This window comes from Sus scrofa, chromosome 2 (assembly GCF_000003025.6).
Source record: "Sus scrofa isolate TJ Tabasco breed Duroc chromosome 2, Sscrofa11.1, whole genome shotgun sequence".
Lineage (NCBI taxonomy): Eukaryota > Metazoa > Chordata > Mammalia > Artiodactyla > Suidae > Sus > Sus scrofa.
In genome coordinates this window covers 6,772,739-6,798,182 of record NC_010444.4, presented here as the reverse complement: position 1 = coordinate 6,798,182, position 25,444 = coordinate 6,772,739, and the positions used below count along the sequence as shown (strand labels likewise).

Sequence of the window (25,444 nt, the reverse complement as noted above, 5' to 3'; positions counted from 1 at the left end):
AGCTTATTTTTCCACCAAACATGATTCTGTTCTCTGAGTATGATTTTTTTCTGATTTACTGTTGAAAGGATGCTTTCAACATAGGAGGCTTTTCTCCGTTTTCTCAGGGCATGTTCTGCACAAACCCGATTGTTTGCTCGAGGGAACATTACTGGCTCCGAGGGCCGGACCAGTGTGAAGGCTTCGGATGCAGGTTGCCAGGCATCTTCCTGAAAGGCCAGCGCAGCTCAGCCGGGCCCTGGTTCTGGCTCTTTTTGTTTTTATCTTGGCTGATTGGAAGTCGAAGCAGTGTCTCAATGTGTTAACTAGCACCCTTTGATTCTGCGAAGCTGCCCGATCTGTGCATCTGCTTTGTGCTTCACTCTTCATTTGCTTCCCAAGAACTCTTTTTGCTGAGGACTTTTTTTCTCCACGAAGTCACACACAATTTATTTTGGAACTAAATAGTATGGACTGCATACAAAGGTTTTATCCTAAACTCTCCTGATAGACGTATGCTGAGGACATTTGCCCTTATTAGACACCCTTAGATATTACAAAATGTTTTTCAAGTTTGTAATTTTTGTCTTTTAAGTTTACACATTGGATCTTACTGACGGTTTTAAATTTTGTAATTATTTAATTTGATTTGGGGGTTTATGTACTTTGATGTTGTGCCATATTTTCCTCTGGTTCTTTGGTGGTTTCATTTTTGACATTTAACTTTTACTCCATCTAAGAATTGTTTTGGTGTGCAGTATGAGGTAAGACTCTTATCTTAGCTCCTCCAAAATGATCAACAAATGCCCCCACACCATCACTGAATAATAATTCTACCTTCTCTACTGATTCGAAATGCCTCTTGTTAATTATGGGCTAAATACTTTAACTGAGCCTCTGAACTTTCTGGTCTGTTCCCCACTGATCTGTCTTTCCTTTTGCCAACTCAGTGTTTGAATTATTTTGTTTTATAATATCTGATTTAATGTATGGTAATACAGGCCCTTACGTATTTGGATTTCTGTAGGAATCGAGTACACTTATAACTGTATCACTGAGACCTCCCACTTAGGCACTGGCCTTTGTTCATTCAGGATAGGATGGTTTTCCTGTCCCTGGGGAGTTTAGCCCCTCAGACAAGTTCTGCACATTTACAAAGTTTGTTCGTGGGAATGTTCTATTCCGTGTTGTGGTTGGATTTGACTTTCTGCTAAAATTTTCTGATTGTGGTAGCAGGTGGTAAGACAGGTTTAATGTATGTATCCTGTAAATCAATAGGCTGGACTTCATGACTAGAGCCAGTCGGGAGGCAGTGTAGCATCTTGGCTGAAAGTGAAGGCTTTCTGTCTAATGACCCTGCTTTTGTGCTGGACCCGCCTCTTACTCTGTGGCCATCTCTCTGCCTGCTTCCCCATCTGTAAGGAGATAATGGTGTTACCCACTAAGAAGCTGGATGAAGGTAAATGAAATACGGTAAAGACTGTGCCTGCTCTGCTGAGTGAGTGCTGTTCTCTTAGTTTCCAAGCAATGATTATGTTACCATAATTAACTAATGGTTATATTATCCATGTGATTTATTCCACTCTCATGCTTCCCTCCTGTCTTGTTGGCGCTGGCTGTCATCACTAGTGAGCTGTGAGCACTGCGGTTTTGTTCCCAGATGACCCTCTAGGGAGACCCGTCAGCAGGTGAGGAGGAGGCCCAGGCCCACACCAAGTCTCCCACGGGCGTGGTTGTCCTGCCGGTGGTCCTCAAGAGGAGTCGGGGTGATCTCTCATTTAAATGTTGGTATTTATATATTTAACATGTATTTGAAAATTCCTAGTTTTCCATCTGTGGTGGTAATACAAAGTTTCCTTTCAAGATAGATTTATTTTTCCTTTTTTAATTGAAATATCATTTGCAGTAACATAAAACACATGCTTTTGAAGCGTACAATTCAGTGTCTGAGTATGTTCACTGTGTCATAAACGTGCTGTGTTCACATCAATGAGCATAGCCTAATGTTCTACTCCCATGACCCATTTCCAGAACTTTTTCATCAGCCCAATCAGAAACTCCCTACCCATCCAATGTCCCATCTTCCCCCACTGCCCGCTCCCCTTCACCTGCCCCCGGTCGTCTCTGTTATACTTTGCATCTCTAAATGTGCCTACTCGGATACCTCGTCTAAGTGGAGTCACATGGTATTCGTCCTTTTGTGTCTGTCTGATTTCACGCAGCGTGATGTTTTCGGGGTTCCTCCAGGCCGTGGCAGGTGCGGTAACACTTTCTTTCTAGGGCTAAATAAGATTCCCTTGTGTGACTATGCCGTATGTGTTTATCCATTCATCAGTTGCACGTTTGGGTTGTTTCCACTATTTTGGCCTTTAGGAGTAATGCTTCTGTGAACATTTGTGTAAAAGTTCTTGTGCAAACACAGGTTTTAAATTCTCTCTGGTATAATTCCAGGAGTGGAATCACTGGGTCATGTAACAACTATGTTTAACTTTTCGAGGAACTGCCGGAGTGTTTCCCGATGTGGAATGTGCACATTGTGGGTCCCCCCAGCAGTTTGAGGGTTTTCCCCAGTTTCTCCGCGTTCTCGCCCCTCTTGTTCTTATCTGCCTTGTTGGTTCTGGCCGCCCCGGTGAGGGTGAGGGTGGTAGCTCGCAGGATTCTGATTCGCCTTTCCCCAACGACTAATGATGTCTAGCACCTTTTTAGGTGCTTGTCGGCCACAGGAGTATCTTTGGAGAAGTGTCTATACTGATCCTTTGCCTACTTTTTAATGGCTGCTGGTCTTCTCACTACTGAGTTGTAAGAGTTCTTTATATATTCTGGATACTGTACCCTTATCAGATAGGTGATTAGCTCACATTTTCTCTCATTCTGTGGATTGTGATTCTACTTTCTTGGTAGTGTCCTCTGAAATAAAATAAGTTTATATTTTATTTTATTTATTTATTGTCTTTTTGCCATTTCTAGAGCTGTTCCCACGGCATATGGAGGTTTCCAGGCTAGGGGTCGAATCGGAGCCATAGCCACCGGCCTACGCCAGAGACACAGCAACTGCGGGATCCAAGTCATGTCTGCGACCTACACCACAGCCCACGGCAACGGGGGATCCTTAACCCAGTGAGCGAGGCCAGGGGTCGAACTTAACAACCTCATGGCTCCTAGTGGGATTCATTTCTGCTGCGCCACAGCGGCAACTCCTTTGCTTTGTTCTTATTCTTAGTTTTTCTTTCTCTTGAATAGTCTTTGAAGAACTCTTACTTTATTGGCCTTTTCAAAGAAGCAGCTTTAAATAAGTAGTTTTACTTTGATTTTGTAGTTCATTCATCTCTACTTTTATTTCATTATTTCCTCCGGTTTTCCTTGGATTTCGTTTCGTTTCTCTGAGAGCCTTGCATCGCATCCTTCACTGGCTCCGGTTCAGACGCGTGTACTTGTAACAGCGGAAAGAAGAGGCCACGTGAGGCGCCGCAGCTGCCACCGCCCTGCGGGGTGTGGAGCCGTCTCAGGGAGACTCCTGATGCCCCCAGGAGGATGTGGGGGCCCCTTTTGGCGGCCGGGGCCTAGCGGGCGCGTGGAGGGCGGTCAGCAAAGAGCAGCAGCCTCCGCCAGGCTTTCCGTTTCTAACGCTGGCCTCCGTGGCCAGCCTGAGCCCGCAGACCCAGGCAGCACGGAGGCTGCTGGCCTGCCGTCCCGGTGCCCCCACTCTCACGGGGACAGGCCCCAGGCGGTGATTATACAAGCCACTGTGGGGAGGGCGGTGTAGCCTGAGCAGGCCCTGAAGGCAGAGGGCCCGACCCAGGGCAGGGGACCCTCGCGCTCTCTCTCGGAGGGTGAGAGCAGCTCGAGAGCGAGCCTTCCCGGGGCCCAAAGGGCTCGAGCAAAGCCTCTGGGCCGAGAGGGGACTGGCTGGGCCGGGCCCAGAGCCCCGCGGGCGCCTGTGATTGGCTTCGTAAGCGCTCCACGGGCGCCGCCGAGGCCCGTCACGACCCACGCTCGGGGCCGGGCCCTCCGCGTGTGTCTCAGCCCCGTCCTCGCCCTCTGCATCCTGGGGCTGGGACGGGAAGTGGGTGGCCTTCCCACCCCCGCTTCTGGTCCCCCGGCCTGGCCCGCGACGGCTCACCTGCTTGTTCGATGTGTTTTGCTGCAGCATTGTGGGAACGTTGAGACACCTCCTGTGTGGCCTGCTTTCTGCTGGGAGTTCACCTTGTGCGACGCGGACAGGGGGGACCTGCCCCCACCCCCTACCCCACCCTGGCCTGGCCGTCTCGTTTGCATTTGACTGAAGTACCTGTCGGGTCATCTCTCTCTCTGCTTTCCGTCCCTGTGTGAATGTTTATGCTACCCGGGCGGGACTGGACTGGGCGGGATTGGCAGATACTGGGCTCTTCCCACTTTGGGTCGTGTTGCAGGCCCGGGTACCCTGCTGAGATCACCGGCCTCGAGGGCATTCCAAGGTGTGAGCCTGTCACTGCTGCCCTGTGGGTCCAGCATCTTGTAATGACAAATCACAGTCACAAACGTGTCTGGGCAAATTCCCTTATGTATTTGCTCGTGGACTACGAGCAGGGGGTGGCTTCTTGACGCCATTTTAACTTGCACCCTTGTAGCCAGCGTGGCGTGTTTCCGTGTGTAGATCACTGTCTCGCTTTCTTAAGGACAGGTAGCGAGGGCCTTGTCACTAACGTGTCAAACTAATTCTTTGCTCATCTTACAGAGTGTTTTTACTACCCTCATTTCTGAGGCCTTTTAAGGTCAGAGCTTTGTGGCTTCGTCATCAGGTTGGGACTTAGATGGCCGTGCACGTGTCCCCTCTCCTGCTGCAATAAGTAAGTGCCTGCCCTTTGTGTTGTGTTTGGGGGACGAAGCCGAAGGGGGCTGGGAGGGGAGATGGGCTGGGAGGCAGGGCAGGGACGTGAGGGGGTTGGGATGAGGGGGCGGAGGCTGGGCCACAGGCCTGGCTCTGAGCTCACCTGCGGGTCCCCCAGACCTTGGGGTTGGGGTGTGTGTGTGAGGTGGGGTTGGCTCTGCTCACGTTCCTCAGATTGAGTAGAGGACCCACTGCTGCCTGATGGTCCGCGTGACCCCCAGCAGCTCTCAGCCCTCTCTGAGCCTCAGCTTCTCACCTGGACCTTGCTGGGAAGGGGCTTCTGAGCTCCTCAGGGCTAACAGGAGGGGCCAGGGCAGGACTCCCGGACAAGGACTGTGAAGCTCTCCACAGTGGGGAGCAGGGGGTGCACCCACTGGACCCGCCGTGGGCCCAAGGGAGGCAGGGCCTGGGCTGGGAGCAGTGGGTGCTGCGGGCAGTGGGCTGGGAGGGAGGCCTGGGGGCAGGTGCTGGCCAGGGGCCCTGCGGACCTGGACCCGCCCTCCCCAAAACTCAGACCCGGGGTGAGACGAGACACTGGTGGGGCCGCTGTGCTTCCGACTTTGTTTCAAGCACTGGCTGTTCCCAGGAAGGAATCCACAGCCGGCGATGGCAGGAGAGCAGGACAGGACAGCAGGCGAGGCAGGTGGGCCCATCTGTGTGACCCAGCGTGGTCGGGGCACAGCAGCCTGGAGGGCCGTTGGCCTTTGAGCCAGGCCAGAGGGCTCAAGGCTTCCCCCCTAGCTCCTGAGTTCCTGTCCTGATGAGAAAACCAGATTGCTGCCTTTAATTATAAAAGTAACCTATGGAGAGTTTAAAATTCTAGCCATGGAAAAAGTATAAAATGAAAGTAAGTTCTTTTCCCCTCACCCGTCCCAGTCCTGCTGCAGAGGTGGCCTCTCAAGTTTCTTAGCATCTTGGCAATTTCTCTCCACCACCAGTCTTGTCAGCGCTGAGCCTGTCCTGAGCAGCAGGGCCGGGCCGTGCGGTTGTTTCCCCGTCTGACTTGGTGCTCCTGCGGCTGGGATGTGCAGCCAGCGTGATGAGAAGCAGTGGCCACGAGGCTGCGGGGACCTGTGTCCCCGTGTGCCTTTGAAGGGGTGTCAGGAGGGAGGCATGCAATGGGGCGGGGGGAGGCGCAGAGCCGTCGTAGGTGTTTCTTTTCCTGGATGCGGCTCATGGCCGCGTTCAGGTTTTGCTTTTCACCTTTGAGTCTGTGAGAAAACGAGCAGGAAAAAGCAAAAGACGTTGGTGGTGGCACACCTGGCACTGCTGGGCCGGGGTTCGAGTCCCCGCAGCGTCCCTGCTTCTTCTAGCTCCACACCCCAGGCCCTTCTTCCCACCCCATCAGGTACCTCATGGTTCCCAAAGAGAGATGTTGGGGGGCCCCAGGGCCTCTCCCAGGCACCCTCCTGCCCCACTCTGCCCTCACCCATCCCAGCCCTGCTACACTGAAGTGGCTGGTTCCTACTGTGGCAGCTGCAGCTCCAAATCGACCCCCAGCCTGGGAACTCCCATAAGCCGCAGGTGTGGCCCTAAAAAGACACACACAAAAAGACAACCCACATGCCCTAAGGAGCAGCTGGAAGGAGGAGGGGTGGTGTGGCCCCGGGGGCATGGGAGGCAGGGCTCTCTCCTAGATGGGCTGAGGAACCCCAACTTCTCAAGCCCAGTTAGGACAGCAGGCCCGGTAGGTCTTCTCAGGCCAAACTCAAGTCACATGATGATGGTACTAGTGCTCCCAGGAGAGCTGGGCACCCACAGGGTGGCAGGGACACCAAACCCAGACAAGCCTGAGGGGAATGCAGGATGCAGGGCTGAGGGAGTGGAACCCGGAGACAGGATAGGGCCGGGTTAAGGGGCCTTGGCTTGGGCCCCCTGAATGAGAGCGATGGCCTAGTGCCATCATCTGCAGCCCCGTAGCCCCTTGGCGAGTTTTGGTGATAGAAAATCACCTTTAGGAGTTCCCGTCATGGCTCAGTGGTTAACAAACCCGACTAGTATCCACGAGGACACGAGTTCGACCCCTGGCCTCGCTCAGTGGGTAAGGATCCAGTGTTGCCATGAGCTGTGGTGTAGGCCGGTGGCTACAGCTCCGATTCGCCCCCTAGCCTGGGACCCTACATATGCCGGGGGTGTGGCCCTAAAAAGACAAAACAAGAAAGAAAATCACCTTTAGGAGATGGTGTCTCTTGAAGGTGGTGAGAGGAGGCAGTAGGAGGCCGTGGTCCCGGCGAGCAGCCTGTTCCAGGCTCGGCAGGGGACAGCAAGTGCCCGTCTATCTGAAGCGAGGCAGCTGAAAGGGCAAGAAGGAGAAGCTGCAAGACCCCAAAGAGCAACCACATCTATTAAGCAGCTACTCCTCCAGCCCCTGAAACCTCAAACTGACTTTCTGCCTCTATGAATTTGCCAATTCTAGACATTTCATTTCAGTAGAATCTATAGTAATTGACTTTTTGTGTCGGGCTTCTTTCACTTAGCCTGTTCTCAAAATTCATCTGTGCTGTAGCAGGTATCAGTGCTTTGTTCCTTTTTATGGCTGAATAATATTCCATTGTATGAATACACCTTTTTCTTTTTTGGTCTTTTTTTGCCTTTTCTAGAGCCACTTCTCGAAGCACATGGAGGTTCCCAGGCTAGGGGTCTAATCGGAGCTATAGACACCAGCCTACACCAGAGCCACAGCAGCTCCAGAGCTGAGCTGTGTCTTCAACCTTCACCACAGCTCACAGCAACGCCGGATCCTTAACCCACTGAGCAAGGCCAGGGATCGAACCCACTACCTCATAGTTCCTAGTCGGATTTGTTAACCACTGCGCCACGACAGGAACTCCCATGTTTTTTAATAATGATTTTTATTTTTCCCATTATAGCTGCTTTACAGGGTTCTGTCAATTCTCCACTGTACAGCAAGGTGACCTAGTCACACATGCATGCATACATTCTTTTTCCTCCCATTATTGGGCTCCATCATAAGTGACTAGATCTAGTTCCCAGTGCTACACAGCAGGATCTCATTGCTCATCCATTCCAAAGGCAATAGTTTGCATCTATTAACCCCAAATTCCCAGTCCATCCCACTCCTTCCCCCTTGGCAACCACAGGTCTGTTCTCCAAGTCCATGGTTTCTTTTCTGTGGAAAGGTTCATTTGTGCCGAGAATACACCATATGTTTTTTAATCCACTTCACCGCTGGCGGACACTGGAGTCTTTTCCACTTCTTGAATAGTGTGAATAACGCTGTCAGCATTCACATACAAGTATCCTAGTTTCAGTCCCTTTCAGGAGTGAAATTGCTGGGTCGTATGGTTAACTTTCTGAGGCGCCACCAAGCTGAGTCACAGCGGCTGCACCACTTTACACTCCTGCTGACACCACATGAGGCTTCCCGTTTTTCCACATCCCGACCAACACTTATTCTGCTTTTCTAAAAAAATTACAGGGAGTTCTGGTTGTGGGTCAGTGGGTTAAGTACCCCACACTGTCTGTGAAGATGTGGGTTCAATCCCTGGCCTTGCTCAGGGGGTTAAGGATCTGGTGTTGCCCCAAGCTGCAGCATACTCGCAGATGCGGCTCGGATCCAGTGTTACTGAGGCTGTGGCACAGGCCTCAGCTGCAGCTCTGATTCGACCCCTAACCTGGGAACTTCCATATGCTGAGGTTGGCAGTAAAAAGGAAAAAAATTTTTTTTAATTAAAAAATCATGGCCATCCTAGTGTGAAGTGCTATCTCAGTTTTTTATTTTTTAATCTGAAATTGTGCCGTCATTTAGAGAGTAGGAATTGCACTGTCTAGTGTGATTTGAGTCCAGATCTGGGAGACCCCAAAGCTTGTACTCCACTGCACCCCTCTCCTCCCACAGGGGTTCAGCTTCAGGCCCTGCTCACACGTGGAAGCAAAGGGTGGGGAGCGGAAGGGCCAGCATCCTCTGGCCTGCAGGCTCCCTCTCAGTGCTTGGGTGGCTTGTCCCCATCTGCCTGGGAGGGGACGACCAGAAAAAGGACACCTTCCCTACAGCTTCATCCAGCTGGAAGGCAGCACCTCACCCTGGACATGAGGGGAAGCCAGAGTGACCATGAGAAGGGGACATGCTTGTCCTGGGTCCTTGAAACTGCTGCTCCCCCCCACTGCCACTCTGCATCAGGCACCAGCCCAAGGGCCTTGGAAGCCGCTTGGGGGCTGCCGTGTCCAAGTGGAGAAAGGGGACGAGCCTTCACCAAGGCAACCAGAGGCGGAGTGAAGAATCTGCCCTCTAAGCTTGTAGAGTGGGCTGCCATGTCCGGGTGGACAAAGAGGATCTGGGGTGGAAGAGACTGCGGGCACACCATGGCTGGTTCCCCCCTCCACCAGGGAACCCTTCCTCCCAGGGCCACTGTCCTCCAGGCCCAGCTCTGTAGGGCCCTATACTGCCCGGCCAGGCCCAGGGCAGGGGCTCAGCCATACTCACAGGTCACAGAGACAAGGGGGCCTAGTCCCACACCAACTTCAGAGGCTGAATTTGCCTCCTGCTAGAGCTGGGTTAGGACATATGCTCCCGCCAGGGAGAGGGCCAGAAGCACCACCTGCGAAGCAGGAAGGGGCTGGACACAGGTGCCAGCAGCCCGCCCCACCCCTTGCTTGGCTGCACCAGGTGGGTCTCTACAAACGCCCCTCCCTGAAGGCTCCTAGCTGTTGACCCCGGCCCTGTCAGCCTTCCTCCACTGCTGAAGTTACTTCTGTGGGTTCCCACCCGCACCCCTTTCAGGGCAGGGCCAGGGCTCAAGATCCAGTCACTGTGCTCCCCATGTCCCAGTTCCAGCACCTCTCCCCAGCTCAGAGGCCCCTTGAGCATGGCAGTAATGCGGGCGACACTGTAGCGCAGGCTTCAGAAGCCCTTCTCTAGGGGCCAGGATGTAGCGGCCCTCGGCCAGCGTGGTCCCCAGACCTCACTGATCTGGGTGATGGGCATCGCATCCAGCAGCGTCATGGCGAAGCCCTCCACAGCCTTCTGTGGGGCCAGAGGGAAGGCCAGTCAGGCCCAGCCAGGGGCTTCTTTCTCCAGAGGGCAGCCTGGCCTTCTGGGTCCTATCTCTATAGCCCCGAAAAGGCAGAGGCCAGAAGCCTGAACCACCACCCAGTAACCAGCTGCTACCCCCTTCTCACATGGAGCTGGTGTGGGTGGTCACTGCAGAGGGGGAACATCCTGCACCTCTGAAAGCACCCCCCACGGAGGCAGAAACACACCGATAAATGAAGAGCCCAGTGCCGCAGCTGCAGTGGGTCTTTAGGTGACTCTCGGGCTGACATCTCCCTTCTTTAGGGCAGGAAGGCTCAGGAAAATCTTTGAAACAAAGGAGCAGAGTTCTAAGTGATTTATGTGCATCCTCATTTTATCCTCCCAAGAGCCCTCTGAAGTCCAGTGTAGGATTATCTCTATTTTGCTGAAACTGAGCTTGATAGAGGCTAGTGATTAACCCAGGTCACACCAGCAGTGAGTGGCAGGGCCAGAATCAGACCCAGAGAAGCCTATGTTCTCATTATGCCACCTGTCCAGTAGGGATGGAAGAGAGAGGCAAGGCCAAGAACAGGCCTGCTGGGGGCATCCTGCCACTGAGGTCTTCTGGGTGCTTCACCTTTCCCCATCTGCCCTCTGTCTCCTCCCCAGGAGGAGGGATGCCTGCTCTGGGGGATCTCACCATAGATCCCATTCCCACCCAGCCAACCACAGGTTCAGCAGACCATGAGGTGTGGGAGTGGGCTCTTCCACCAATGCCAAGGGCAAAGGTGCTGGATGCTATTGTCCTCACAGTGCACCTGGAGGTCCCCGAGAGCCTTCACGCTACCCCCATATCCTGGGCTCACATGGAGTGGAGGTGCTAGCACTCAAGACACAGCAGGAGTTCCCTGGGGGCACAGTGGGTTAAGGACCCAGTGTTGTCACTGCTATGGTGCAGGTTTGATCCCTGGCCCAGGAACTTCTACAAGCCATGGCACACTCTCAACACCTCCACTCCCAAATAAAGGATGGGACACAGTATGTGCTTTGAGGGCTCTGGGATGCTGCTGGCATAGCAAGGAAGAAAAAAAGGGATGAGGAGTTCCCGCTGTGGCACAGTGGGTTAAAGAAGCTAACTGCAGAAGTTCCCGTCCTGGCTCAGTGGTAATGAACCTAACTAGTATCCATGAGGACATGGGTTCAATCCCTGGCCCCATTCAGTGGGTTAAGGGTCCCATGTTCCCATGAGCTGTGGTATAGATCAGGCTCAGATCCTGCATTGCAGTGGCTGTGGAGTAGGCTGGCACCTATAGCTCCTATTCGACCCCTAGCCTGGGAACTTCCATATGCTGCAGGTATGGCCCTAAAAAGTCAAAAAGAAAAAGAAAACTGAGGTACAAAGATCATGTGACTTGTCCAAGGTCATAACATTATAAGTCATACAGAACGGAGCTGAGATTTGAACTCGGTCTGGCTACAAAGTCTGAACCATTACACAAGGCCAAGATTTAAAGTTTTCAATATTTAAGTCTATTTTTCTGGGACCAACTTACCTAGTTATTTTTACCCAGCTTCACTGAAATTTAGGGCTGGGGAGGGTTAAATTCTGAGTTGTAGATTTTTTTTCTACAATTTGTAACTTAACTATTCTGCCTTAAGGACGCTCTTCGAGTATTTCTCTTTCCAGAACCAGAGTCCAGTGCTGGACTAGGCCTGAAGGTTACAAGAAAGGGACTGCAAAGCTGGGGCACCGAGGCTCTGGGACCCACCGATCCGGGCAGTTTCACCTCCACACCTGCCTCCTTCCCCCTGCCTAAGTGAAATAAGGCAGCCGCACCAAATGTGCTTTCAGTAGCTGCGGCCAACTGTGACCTCCGCCGCCTCCCCATCCTGGGCGAAAACCTCTGCTAGCCACACCTGAAGCCACGTCATACCGTCTACCCTGTGCGCCCCAAAACCCTGTCTCTGCTTTTAAAAAATGTCATCTTGAAGGAGAAAAACTCATTGTTCCGAGGTCCCGACAAAAATCTGGGCCTTCCTAAGAGTGCTAGACCTAGCGGCTCCCATCATTTCCCGCGGTCCACAGTCGGGCAGGGAGCCAACTTTCCAGCTCACCAAGTGCCGGACGGAACACGCGCGCAGCCACCTTGGCCAACCCCTCCGAAAGCCTCGGCGCCCAGGCCGGTGCCCGCGCCTGCGCAGATCGTGGAGGGGCGTGGCAAAAGGAGGGGGTGTGGCCCCAGTGGAAGGCGTGAGAAGGCTCGCGGCAGGGACGCACTGCGCCCCTAGTGGCGGATATGTTCGCGCCCGCTTCTGAATTGTGTTTCCACGGTTACAGCGGCGTCGCGAGACAGGGTCCAGGTAAGATCCTGGTAGAACGGAACCGTGAAACCTGAGGGACTGACGGCTGCAGGGCTCCGAGGACCAGGAAGCAGGTCCTGACCTGCCCCGCTTGTGCCCCTCGTACGGGCTCTGGCCAGCTCTGCCTCACGATTCTCCTAAGAATGCGGTCCGCTGCACAAGCGCCCTTCGGACCCAAGAACTGTCCTGTACTCCCACCCCTCTCACCCTACGTCTCCCCGCTCCTGACCTCACTCTTCTCTGTCAGGTCGCCAAGATACAGCTGTTTGTCCACGTCTGGGAGCTGCATGCTCTTGAAGTGACCGGCCTGGAGACAGTTGCCCAGATCAAGGTAGAGCTAATAGAGTATCCCTGAGCCGTCCGCCCTTTGCCAGTCCTCCTGTGGCTTCCTCAGAGAACACTCTCCACTCTCCCTTTCCTTCCCAGGCCCATGTAGCCTCCCTGGAAGGCCTCACTGCTGAAGATAAGGTTGTTCCTGTCGTGTCTCAGTGGTTAACGAATCCAACCAGGAAACATGAGTGTTGTGGGTTCGATCCTGGGCCTCGCTCAGTGGGTTAAGGATCCAGCATTGCTGTGAGCTGTGGTGTAGGTCGCAGGTGCAGCTCGGATATGTGTTGCTGTGCCTGTGGCATAGGCTGGTGGCTACAGCTCTGATTCGACCCCTAGCCTGGGAACCTCCATATGCTGCAGGTGCCACACTAAAAAGACAAAAGACAAAAAAAAAAAAGAAAAAAAAAATTGCAAATGGAAGTTATTGAGCTTCAGTGTCTACAGTCCTGAAAACGAAGTGTGATGACGTCAGAATACCAGAGTTCTCCAAGTACCTCAGCAAGAGTTACTGTAGATATAGAAACCATTGAGCAAAGTTTCTGTCCATATTGGGAAGTATCTGTGTCTGTGAACGGCTGTTTTTTGTTAGGAAATTGAGTAAAGCTAAATTTTGCTCCCAAAGCAAGATTGAATTCTACACATTGCAACTTGAAATATGAGACCACCAAGATGCAGAGAAAAAGATGTCAGGGCTCTGATCCAAGTCAAAGGAGTAACAGATGATGAAAGAAAATTTTAACAATTAAAGATTTGTATTTTTCAACATGTATTTCTAAATTTTATCTTTGAAATAGCCAGTACTATACATTTTGTACATTATATGCTTACACTGTGGTTCAATAAAATATTAAGCTCAAGTGGTTCTGGTTTTTTTTTCCCCCCTGGATATACCTGACCTGTTATACTTGTTTTTGTAACCTACTTGGCTAATCAACTTTGAGACTTCAGCTTAATGGAGTTAGTTACCACAATTAGTTTTGATGTATTTCTTTTCTTTTTTTTTTGTCTTTTTGCTATTTCTTGGGCCGCTCCCGTGGAATATGGAGGTTCCCAGGCTAGGGGTCGAATCGGAGCTGTAGCCACCGGCCTACTCCAGAGCCACAGCAACGCGGGATCTGAGCCGAGCCACGTCTGCAACCTACACCACCCACTGAGCAAGGCCAGGGATCGAACCCGAAACCTCATGGTTCCTAGTCGGGATTCGTTAACCACCGCGCCATGACGGGAACTCCTTGATGTATTTCTCATTGTCTCAAGCCTTAAGCAAAATATGGCTGAACTATAGAATTTCTGTGGATGTTTGAGCCGAGTTGCACCAGTTATCAATTACTCGCCTCTCAGCTCCAAGTGTATCCTTCATTGTCTGCTCTCCAAAAAAGGATCTGGGCCTTTAAATATCTTTCTTTTGATGGCTGGCGTGATGTTAAGCTTTGTCAGCAGAGGGCACGGGAGATACACTGCAAAAGAAAGGAGAGTCCCTTCCTTGTGTGCTCGCTGGGCGGTATCCTGCAGGCGGTGTCTCCAGCATCAGGCTCCTGCCCAGCCATCAGCAGTACCTGGGTACCAGCAGCTTCCCCTCCTTCCCCCTTCCGCCTCTTATGTAATGGAGTCCTTCTGCTGAGACACTTCCCCGTGAAACTTTCCCTAGTACTATAGAGAGCAGATTTCCAGAAAATTCTTCCAGTGTGACACAGAAGCAGCTTCTCTGCTGTTCCTTAAGGGTGGGCCATGCCCTGTCCAACAAGATCTGGATTTTAGCTCTGCAATGGGGAACTTCTTCCTTGGGCACCAACTTCAGCTCTCGGGGTAGTGACTGCTTATACCTGCTATTTCTTCATGGTTTTCCTTATCCTGTTGTAATCTCTTTCATTTTATTTTATTACTGTTGTTTTTTTGTATTTTCCAGGGCCGCACCCAAGGCAAATGGAGGTTCCCAGGCTAGGGGTCTAATCGGAGCTGTAGCCACTGGCCTACACCACAGCTCACAGCAATGCCAGATCCTTAACCCACTGAGCAAGGCCAAGGATCAAACCCAAAACCTCATGGTTCTTAGTTGGATTCATTAACCACTGAGCCATGACAGGAACTCCTCTCTCTCTCTTTTTTTTTTTTTTTTGTCTTTTTAGGGCCGAACCCATGGCATATGGACGTTCCCAGGCTAGGGGTCAAACTATAGCTGCCGGCCTATGGCACAGCCACAGCAATGTGGGATACGAGCCCCATCTGTGACCTACACCACAGCTCATGGCAACACAGGATCCCCAAGGCCAGGGATCCATCCCACATCCTCATGGATAGTAGTTGGATTAGTTTCCACTGTGCCACAATGGGAACGCCTTGGTTTTTTTTGGGGGGAGCGCACCTGTGGCATATAGAAGTTCCCAGGCTAAGTTCCAGGTTTTTGCTTTTTAGGGCCACAAAGTGTGTGGAGGTTCCCAGCCTAGGGATCTAAAGCTACAGCTGACAGCCTACACCACAGGCACAGCAACATCAGATCCTTAACCCACTGAGTGAGACCAGGGATCGAACCCACAACCTCATGGCTCCTAGTCAGATTTGTTTCTGCTGCGCCACGATGGGAACTCCCAGACTAGGGACTGAATCAGAGCTTCAGCCTATGCCAGAGCCACAGCAACATGGGGTCCCAGCCATGTCTGCAGCCTACACAACAGCTCACGGCAGCACAGGATCCTTAACCAACTGTGAGGCCAAGGATTGAACCCGAATCCTCAATGGATACTAGTCGGATTCGATTTCGCTGCACCATAATGGGAACTCCCAAAGTTTTACTTCCTATGGACCTCTCTTTCCTAACTCCACAACAGAGCTGCCAGTTTTTCCTCAAAATCTCCTAGTGCAGCTGATGGCATTTCTGTCATCCTACCGCTCAGGCTAGAGACCCTGGCACCATCTTAGGGCCAGGGTTCCTTTCTTTCTTTTTTCTCCTTTCTCTTTTTTCTTTCTTGCTCATAGCCCACAGCCATTGAACACTGTCCACTGGGGGAGTTCCCATTGCGGCTCAGCAGGTTAAGAGCCCAACTAGTATCCATAAGGATGAGGGTTACATCCCTAGCTTCGCTCAGTGGGTTAAGGATCTGGCATTGCTGTGAGCTGTGGTGTAGGTCGCAGATGTGGCTTGGATCTGGTGTTGCTGTGGCTGTGTTATAGACTGGCAGCTGCAGCTCTGATTCCACCCCTAGCCTGGGAACTTCCATATGCTGCACCTGCAGCCCTAAAAAAAAAAAAAAAAGACCCAAGCTAACTGGACCATATTCGGACCTCGCTGGATCCAGCTGCAAACGACAAAATCAATAGAAAAGTGCTCTGTGTTGATGATGGTCATTTTTATCATTGTTAAAACACACTGAACTATCCACATAGAATGGGCCCATTTTATACTATATAAATTATATTTCTTTTTTTTTTTTTTTGTCTTTTTGCCATTTCTTGGGCTGCTCCCCATGGCACATGGAGGTTCCCAGGCTAGGGGTCGAATCGGAGCTACAGCTGCCAGCCTACACCACAGCCACAGCAATATGGGATCCAAGCCATGTCTGCGACCTACACCACAGCTCACAGCAACACCGGATCCTCAACCCATTGAGCAAGGCCAGGGATCGAACCCACAACCGCATGGTTCCTAGTCATATTCATTAACCACTGAGCCATGATGGGAACTCCTAATTTATATTTCTTAAAAAAAAAATTTTTTTTTGTCTTTTTGCCTTTTCTTGGGCTGCTCCCCGTGGCACATGGAGGTTCCCAGGCTAGGGGTCCAATCGGAGCTGTAGCCGCCGGCCTACGCCAGAGCCACAGCAACGCGGGATCCAAGCTGCGTCTGTGACCTACAGCACAGCTCACGGGCCAGGTCCTTAACCCACTGAGCAAGGCCAGGGATAGAACCCGCATCCTCATGGTGCCTAGTCGGGAACTCCCATATCAGTATTCTTGATTTGTTAATTGTATGGCACTATATATAGATGAGGGAACTGTAAGTCCGTTAAATTTCCACTTCCAGCAAAGATGGGGCAACAAGGACAGGATTTACCAAACCACCTCAAACAACTGAAAAAAAAAAAAAAACAGACAAAATATAAGAAAGAGCAGTTTTTAAGATCTCGATCATCAGTCAGTGAAGGGCTGAGAAGAATGAAAGACGGAAAAAAACAAGGCGATCCTAGAGTTCCCTGGTGATTCAGTTGGTTAAGCATCTGGCATTGTCACTGCTGTGGCTCTGGTCACTGCTGTGGCCCACGTCCAGTCCCTGGCCTGGGAACGTCTGCATGCCCCGGGGTCAGAAACAAACAACAAACCAACAAGGCAAGTCCTCTAATTCTCCCAATTTACTGTCTAGAGAACTCCCCAATTTACGGGGGGAGACCAAGGTGGCTGGAGGTCCCAGGGCAGAATCTGAAAGGAGAGGGAACTGGAGGAGCTGCAGAGGGTCTCCCTCGGGCTTCATGTGGGTTCTGACCAAGGCAGGAACCTATGGACATTATCTAAAGCAGGGAAAGCACCACCAGAAGGAATTAGAACGAAGACTCCCCGGAGATCACACGGGACTGGGACCCCTCCAGCCAAAGTGGAAAGGCTCAGAATTCACGGAGGGCCTGGCGGGGATGAGGTAGGGTGTTCAGAAGGCTTTGGCTCAGGTAGTGAGGCAAATTTAGCTCTAGTTTCACTGCTGCCTTTGGGAGTTCTGTTGTGGCTCAGCAGATTAAGAACCCAACACAGTGTCCTTGAGGATTCAGGTTCGATGCCTGGCTTCGCTCAGTGGGTTAAGGATCCAGTGTTGCCGTGAGCTGTGGTGTAGGTCGCAGACGCAGCTCAGATGCCGAGTTGCTGTGGCTCTGGCGTAGGCCGGCAGCTGCAACCCCGACTGGACCCCTGGCCTGGGAACCTCCATGTGCCGCAGGTGCTGAGACTGCAGCCCTAAAAAGAAAGAAAAAAGTGATGCTTGACTGAAGTGATGTTACTCACAGAAATTTGAAAGCACAAAACAGCTGCTTAAGAAAAGGATTTAGGGGGTGGGTAGTCCTGGTGGCCTAGTGGTTAAGGATCCGGCATTGTCACTGCTGTGGTGTGAGCTCAGTCCCTGGCCCAGGAAGTTCCACCAGCGTGGGTGCAGCCTAAAACAAAAAGGTATGTCCGTTCTTCCCAAATTCACTGTAGAGTCAAGTAAGACCAGTCAAAATCCCAGTCTTTTTGTTGTTGTTTGGTTTTTGGTTTTACTGCAGCATATGGAAGTTCCCGGGCCAGGGTTCAAATCAAAACTGCAGCTGAGGGAGTTCCCATCATGGCGCAGTGGTTAACAAATCCGACTAGGAACCATGAGGTTGTGGGTTTGATCCCTGGCCTTGCTCAATGGGTGAAGGATCCGGCATTGCCGTGAGCTGTGGTGTAGGTTGCAGACACGGCTCGGATCCGCGTTGCTGTGGCTCTGGTGTAGGCCAGCGGCTACAGCTCTGATTGGACCCCTAGCCTGGGAACCTCCATATGCCATGGGTGCAGCCCTAGAAATGGCAAAAAGACAAAAACAAAAAAAACAAAAAAAACAAAAAAAAACTGCAGCTGAGGCCTACACCACAACCAAGGCAACACCAGATACTTAACCACTGGGCAAGGCCAGGGATGGAACGCGCATCCTCACAGAGACAACATCGGGTTCTTAACCTGCTGAGCCACAATGGGAACTCCAAAACCCCAGTCTTTTCAATAAAAATACAGGCTAATTCCAAAATTCATGTGAAAATTTTATAGTCGCCTGTGAAATAACAAAGTATCTACGTTGGTCTCTGCCAGCCTCTCCTGCCACAGAGTCCCTAAAATGCTTGTAATTTCCTAAGGGATAAGAACACTAGAGGAGTCAGTTTTGTCCTGCGACTTGGTCTTTGACCCTAGCTCCTGACAGAGAGCTCTGGGATCACTTGGAATTTTCTGGGTGATGGGAGTGTCCTCTGTTCCAGCAAGGGAACTCTTGGTAGACACCTGGATAGCTCCAGGAGGGTGACGCTTCAGAAAGATCAAGCCAGGCTTACAAATTTGGAACTTTCAGCCCCTCACAGCCTCTGGGAAGGTGAGAGGAGCTGGGGATTGAGTCAAAGCTCAATCATGCCTTTGTGATGCCCCCTCCATAAGTATCTCCAAATTATGGGGTTTGGAGAGCTTCAAGCTTGCTCAACACATTAAGATGCTGGAAGCTACAGCTGCCGGCCTACACCACAGGAACAGCAAGGCCAGACCTGAGCCGCGTCTGCGACCTACACCACAGCTCATGGCAACACCGGATCCTTAACCCACTGAGCGAGGTCAGAGATTGAACCCGCATCCTCATGGATCCTACTTGGGTTCGTTAACCACTGAGCCATGACGGGAACTCTTGTATCTCTTCATTTGGCTTTTTTTTTTTTTTTTTTTTTCTTTTTTTAGGGCCGCACCTGGAGCATATGGAAGTTCCCAGGTTAGGGGTCAAAGAGGAGCTACAGCTGCCGGTCTACACCACAGCCACAGCACCACTAGATCTGAGCCACGTCCGCAACCTATACCATAGCTCGTGGCAACACCGGATCCTGGGCCCTCAGTGAGACCAGGGATGGAACCCGCATCCTCACGAATACTAGTTACCACTGAGCCTGCACCTGGCCTTTATCTGTGTTATTTATTCTATCCTTTATAATAACCCAGTAAATGTGTTTCCCTTAGATCTGTGACCCATTCTGGCAAACTGCTGAACCCAGGAGTTCCCACTGCGGCTCAACGGTAACAAACCCAAGTAGTATCCATGAGGAGGTGGATTCGATCCCCGGTCCTGCTCAGTGGGTTAAGGATCCGGCGTTGCTGTGAGCTGCAGCATAGGTCGCAGACGAGGCTCGGATCCCCAGTTGCTGTGACCCCCTAGCCTGGGAACTTCCGCGTGCCTAGGCACGGCCCTAAAAAAAAAAGAATTTTTTTAAAATTTTGAACCCGAGAGGAGATCGTGGAAATCCCGACTTATAGCTTAAGGATCCAGCTTTGTCGCTGCTGTGGCCCAAGTTGCTGCTGTGGCGAGGTTGGGTTCAATCCCAACTTAGAGCCAGTTGGTCAGAAGTATAGGTGACAGCCTAGCACTTGAGATTGGTGTCTGAAGTGGGGACGGTCTTGTGGGACCGAACCCTTAACTCGTGGGATCAGATGCTCACTCCTGGTGGATGGTGTCAGAATTGAACTGCAGGACATCCGCTGGGGCTGAAGAATCACTTGGTGTGTGGAAAACCCACACATCTGGTGTTAGACATGAAATGCAGCGTGAGAAAAAAAGGAAGACAGGAGAGTTTTCCCCAGACAAAGCTGAAAGATGGAGGCAGTGCTGTAATTATGTAAGATGCTGCTGCGGAGGAAACTGGGCGAAGGGGACTGACCCTGCATTATCTTTGGAAGTTCCTGTGTAGCTGTATCAATTTCACTCCATGTTCGCCTCAAATGACCACTCAAGATAGATGCAGGCTCTGTGGGCATGAGTGGGCTTCTCCTGCACTGTCCAGTCCGCCTGCAGCACAAAAGATTGGGGGCCCTGCTAGAGACCTCCTGGAGGCTGTCTTATCTCACACCCGCTGTGGTCCACAGCCCGCACCACGGCTTTCCCACTGCTGGAAGCCTGCCGCTCCCCAGAGGAGCCTGGCTTGAAGGAAGCCCTGGTGACTCCATGGCCTCATCCTGCAGCTTCATCTCCTCCCCATCCCTTTATGAGCTGACTTCTTGTCTCCGAAAAGCCCAGGAGAGAGAGATCCACAGGCTGCAGACCCAGCAGAGGAGTGCAGGCTCCAGGACCAACCCCACAAGAGGCTATGGAATGTGTGGAGTCCCTCTAATTGAAAATGCTCGGAGTTCCCCTCGTGGCGCAGTGGTTAACAAATCCGACTAGGAACCATGAGGTTGTGGGTTCGATCCCTGGCCTCGCTCAGGGGGTTAAGGATCCGGCATTGCCATGAGCTGTGGTGTAGGTCGCAGATGTGGCTGGGATCCCGCGTTGCTGGGGCTGTGGTGTAGGCTGGCGGCTACAGCTCTGATTAGACCCCTAGCCTGGGAACCTCCATATGCCGCAGGTGCGGCCCTAAAAAGGACAGAAATTCAAAAAAAAAAAAAAAGGAAAGAAAGAAAATGCTCAACTCCCAGCCACTCCTGACCAGGTAACTCTGTCTCCCAATAACATACAGGGGCCAGAGGGAACCAGGAGCGCAGGAAGAGCTCAGCAGGGCTCTGCAGGAAAACGGAAATGTGCCAGAACCAGAGACACCGCAAACACAAGGCCCGCTGCAGAGCGAGCTGCAAAAAGGCCCCCGTTAGCCACACACTGGGTCTGTGCACTGCAAACCCCTAGTCACAGAGCATGGGAAATAGTCAAGGTCGTGCTGTCCCCATCTCGAGTTAGGGCTGAGATGGGCAGAGAACCGGCTCGCCCTTCCCTCCGGCTTCAGCCTCTGTCCTAAACTCACACTGAACTTCAGCACCTAGTTTTCCGGGGCCTGTCTCGCGCCTTGTCCTCTGATCCCCCTTTGCATTTCTTCTGGCCTGGTCCGACTGCTTTGCTTTGACCTTGACACCAGCTTTTCCTCTCTGGTCTGGGGGTCAGATGAATCCGATATTTGGATAATTTCAAAGCGCTTCCCACTGATTCCTTCAGCTGCAGCATTCCACGGCATGAGCAAATCCCCGTAAACTGTCGACCGTTCAAAACTTGTTAAACCAGTGTAACAAGCATTTGTACTGTCCCTTCTGTACAGTACAAACCACTTTATCCAAGTGACATGAGAAGGCCTGTACCTTTTTTGCTTAGATCCTCTCGAGGTGGGGTGGGAGTTTCAGGTGAAACTGAGGAAGGTCTGGGAGACCTCGGCCTTGACCTAGTGCCCTGAAGCTGACCTGCCTTAGCCATGCTATGCGGGACAAGTAAGGATGGAGCAATACTTTCTTTTCCCCCTTTTTGGTCACACCTGCGGTATATGGAAGGTCCTGGGCCACGGAGCCAATCTGAGCAGCCCCAGTGGCAATGCTAGATCCTTAACCCAATGCGCCAGGAACTGAACTGGCAACGACACAGAGACTTGCTGGATCATTAAGCCACTGTGCCACAGCAGGAATAATGGGATGTGGGCACATCTGGTGATGGGGAAAAAAAGACCAGTCATAGGCCTGACCTACACTGAGGGGCAGGAAATGTGAATTCCCGACTGGCTTCTTCTCCTTCCCCACGGAGCTGTCTCTGGGCCTCTGTGTCCCCGTGGCCATGGAAATGTTGAGAGGGTGAAGGGCCCGCTCCACCCTGAGAGCAGGTGTCGCCCTGCCAGGCTGCCTGGCAGTGTGCCCTCCTCCAAGGGGCTCTCAGTGTCAGAACTGGGATTCGTGACACAGAACAAATACATCCATTGCCAGCTGATGGCATGGGGGATATAGAGGCGGCCTACCCACCCCCCCTGATTTCTGTGGCTGCTGTGGCCACACATGGTCCCAACCCCCACGTTCTGGGTTAGGGTTAGGGTTCAGACACCCCTCTCCATGTAGCAAAGAGGGGCCCCCCTGTTGCCCCCACTCTGAGGGGTGCAGGAGATTCACAGCCTGGACCCTGCTTCTTTCTGGGGGTTGGAACAGGAGCCACAGTCTGGCTCTGGCCACGGGCCGTGGGGCCCCCGCCTGGCTCAGCCCCCCGCTCCCCTCCATGGGGTCTCACCCTTGTCAGGGCTCTGCTATTCAGAAATGGTTCTCCCACGTCCACACCAAGTCCCCTGCCTGGAATGCCCTGCCCAACAGATCCCCCAGCTCATCCTTCCTGGTCTAATTAAAGCCTCCTCCTGGCTCGTGACTGTGACTGTCCCCTGACGCAGGTCCCCAGCAGAGCCGATGCCTCAGCGTCAGCACTTGGCAGGCGGAGGCTGCGTCACAGCTATTTATAGGTGTCGTCAACTCCCTGTGAGGAGGCGCTAACTCAATCCCCAAAAGCAAGTTCCAGAAATAATACCCTTGGGAGGGGAGAGAAGCAGCCTGGAAAAAAACAATGCTGTTGCCTTGGGGGGGGGGGTGCGCCCTTCTACTTTTTACTTCATATATTTCATCACTTATAAAATTTATCGATATTACAAGGTTGTAAATATTATGACTTTTGGGGGGTTTTTTTTGGTCTCTTTGGGGCCGTACCCGCAGCATATGGAGGTTACCAGGCTAGGGGGTGAACCAGAGCTGTGGCTGCCAGCCTCGCCATAGCCACAGCCACAGCAACGCCAGATCCCAGCCGTGTCTGCCACCTACACTGCAACGCCGGATCCTTAACTCGCTAAGCGAGGCCAGAGATCGAACCCACATCCTCATGGATCCTAGTCGGGTTCGTTAACCGCCAAGGCACGACGGGAACTTCTATAACCTTTTAACTTGTATAGCATAACAAAATCTTTAATAACTTTCTACATAAAGTGTCACACATTTCTTAAATTTATTCCCAGGTATTTTATGGTTTGTGTTGCCACGTTAGCAGTTACAAAGAAAAGGTAGGTCCGGATCTAAATGCTTGGATCCTGGGTTGCTGTGGCTGTGGTGTAGGCCAGCAGCTAAGGCTCCAATTGGACCCCTAGCCTGGGAACCTCCATATGCCGAGGGTGGGGCCCTAAAAAGACAAAAGACAAAAAAAAAAAAACAAGAATGAGGTAGGTCTTTTGTGCCAAAATAGATCTCTAAGAAAAAGTAAGTTGCAAAACAATATCTCTAGGAATTCCCTGGATTCGGCTTTGTCACTACTGTGGTAGGAGTTTAATCCCTGGTCTGGGAACTGCCACATGTCATGGGTGTGGCCAAAAGTATATATATATCTTTAGTATAATACTTTTTATGAAAAAAAAATCCCCAACTACTAAAATGATATATTTGTATCAAATGGTACATTTGCATATTGTATATACCATATATACACATATATCAAATGTGTGTGTATTTGTATATATGTGTGTGTATGTGTGTGGTGTGTATATTTATTTAATATATGTAGTTTGTTTGTTTTTTATTTATTTTTTTATTTTTATTTTTTATTTTTTATTTTTTTTTGTCTTTTGTCTTTTTGTTGTTGTTGTTGCTATTTCTTGGGCCGCTCCCACGGCATACGGAGGTTCCCAGGCTAGGGGTTGAATCGGAGCTGTAGCCACCGGCCTACGCCAGAGCCACAGCAATGTGGGATCCGAGCCGCGTCTGCAACCTACATCACAGCTCACGGCAACGCCGGATCGTTAACCCACTGAGCAAGGGCAGGGACCGACCCCGCAACCTCATGGTTCCTAGTCGGATTCGTTAACCACTGCGCCACGACGGGAACTCCTGTAGTTTGTGTATATACATATATGTAAACTGGAGTACGTGTATATATTCTGCACACTGATAAATGTATAACACCTAACAGAGTAACAGCAATTAGCTTTAGGCCTATGATGGGAGGCAATGGTCCCAGGCCCTTTACCCCATACCGTTTAAATATCGTAACAATAAAGCATTAGGTATTTCTAAATAAATAATAATATAACACACGCATCGGAGGGCGGAATCCAGAAGCTGGAGGTAAGAGAGGCAGTGTTCCAGGTAAGCCCGCGAGACACGCTTCTCCAACAAAGTGTAATTGGCTCTGGCCGCTGAATCCAGGTGGACACTTTGGTGGACAGTCTCTGGAAGCGTCACAATCTATAATTTTCAAAACTAAAAGCATGACTCTCAGTATAAAGCCTGTGTCGAAGATGACTTCACGCCTTAAGGAAGGTACCAACACGGTGGAAGAGCTGGTTCATAAAGAACCAGGAAGACGGAGCATTTAGAGGCTCCAAAAAAAGGGCTGGAATGAGATGACTGAGTCACAGACAAACAGGCTGGTGACCGTCAGGGTTGCATTCTCCACCTCCCAGAGTCACTGACGTCGTCTCACCAAGTTGGGACTGACAGTCAGAAATTCTAAATAAGTTTCTCTTAACTGAGGAGCAGTATTTAACCTTTTCTCAAAATGTTCTCTGCTGATCATGAGTGTTCGCCGAGTTATTGGTCTGAACTGTCCACGCTGGTGGCAGCCCTCTGAGCTACCCCGATTCTGGGACCAGTGGTGCTCCTGTCTTTTTCTGTCTTTTTAGGGCCACACCCATGGCATATGGAGGTTCCCAGGCTAGGGGTCCAGTCGGAGCTGTAGCCACTGGCCTACACCAGAGCCACAGCAACGCTGGATCCTTAACCCACTGAGCAAGGCCAGGGGTCGAACCCAAGTCCTCGTGGATACTAGCTGGGTTGTTAACTGCTGAGCCACAATGGGAACTCTTGGTGCTCCTGTCTTGGGGGCCAAGCTGGGACCCAGGGACAGAAATGAGTCCACTCTCTCTCCAAGGTCAGGGAGCCCTGGGGAGCACTCTTTTTTTTTTTTTTTTTTTTTTTGTCTTTTTGTCTTTTGTTGTTGTTGTTGCTATTTCTTGGGCCGCTCCCGCGGCATATGGAGGTTCCCAGGCTAGAGGTCGAATCGGAGCTGTAGCCACCGGCCTACGCCAGAGCCACAGCAACGTGGGATCCGAGCCGCGTCTGCAACCTACACCACAGCTCACGGCAGCGCCAGATCGTTAACCCACTGAGCAAGGGCAGGGACCGAACCTGCAACCTCATGGTTCCCAGTTGGATTCGTTAGCCACTGCGCCACGAGGGGAACTCCTGGGGAGCACACTTACACCCCTGTCTTCAAGGAGGCTCAGGGCTGAGCTGAGACCTGAGGATAAACTAGAGTTTACCAGGACCACAGAGCAGGGTGACTGGGGTGAGCCTGGAGAATAATAAATCTAGAGAAGCCGAGGTTAACTCAGAAAGGCCCTGGATGGAACAGGACCAAAGATCGGTTGGTCAAAGTTCCTTGAAGGCAGATGACTGAGGCTCAGGGGAGGAGACAGGGGTACAGCAGAGAG

The 25,444-nt window shown here is 51.5% G+C and overlaps 1 long non-coding RNA gene across 1 annotated transcript in view; it reads right to left on the bottom strand.

The window, feature by feature from the left end:
* LOC102163816 overlaps positions 4,067–25,444 on the bottom strand; it is a 44,176-nt gene continuing 22,798 nt past the window's right edge. Inside the window, exons 3-4 of the long non-coding RNA XR_002341443.1 lie at positions 7,017–7,139; positions 4,067–6,057 (exon numbers count right to left, since the gene is read on the bottom strand). This is a non-coding gene — a long non-coding RNA (uncharacterized LOC102163816). The remainder of the gene's footprint in view (positions 6,058–7,016; positions 7,140–25,444) is intronic.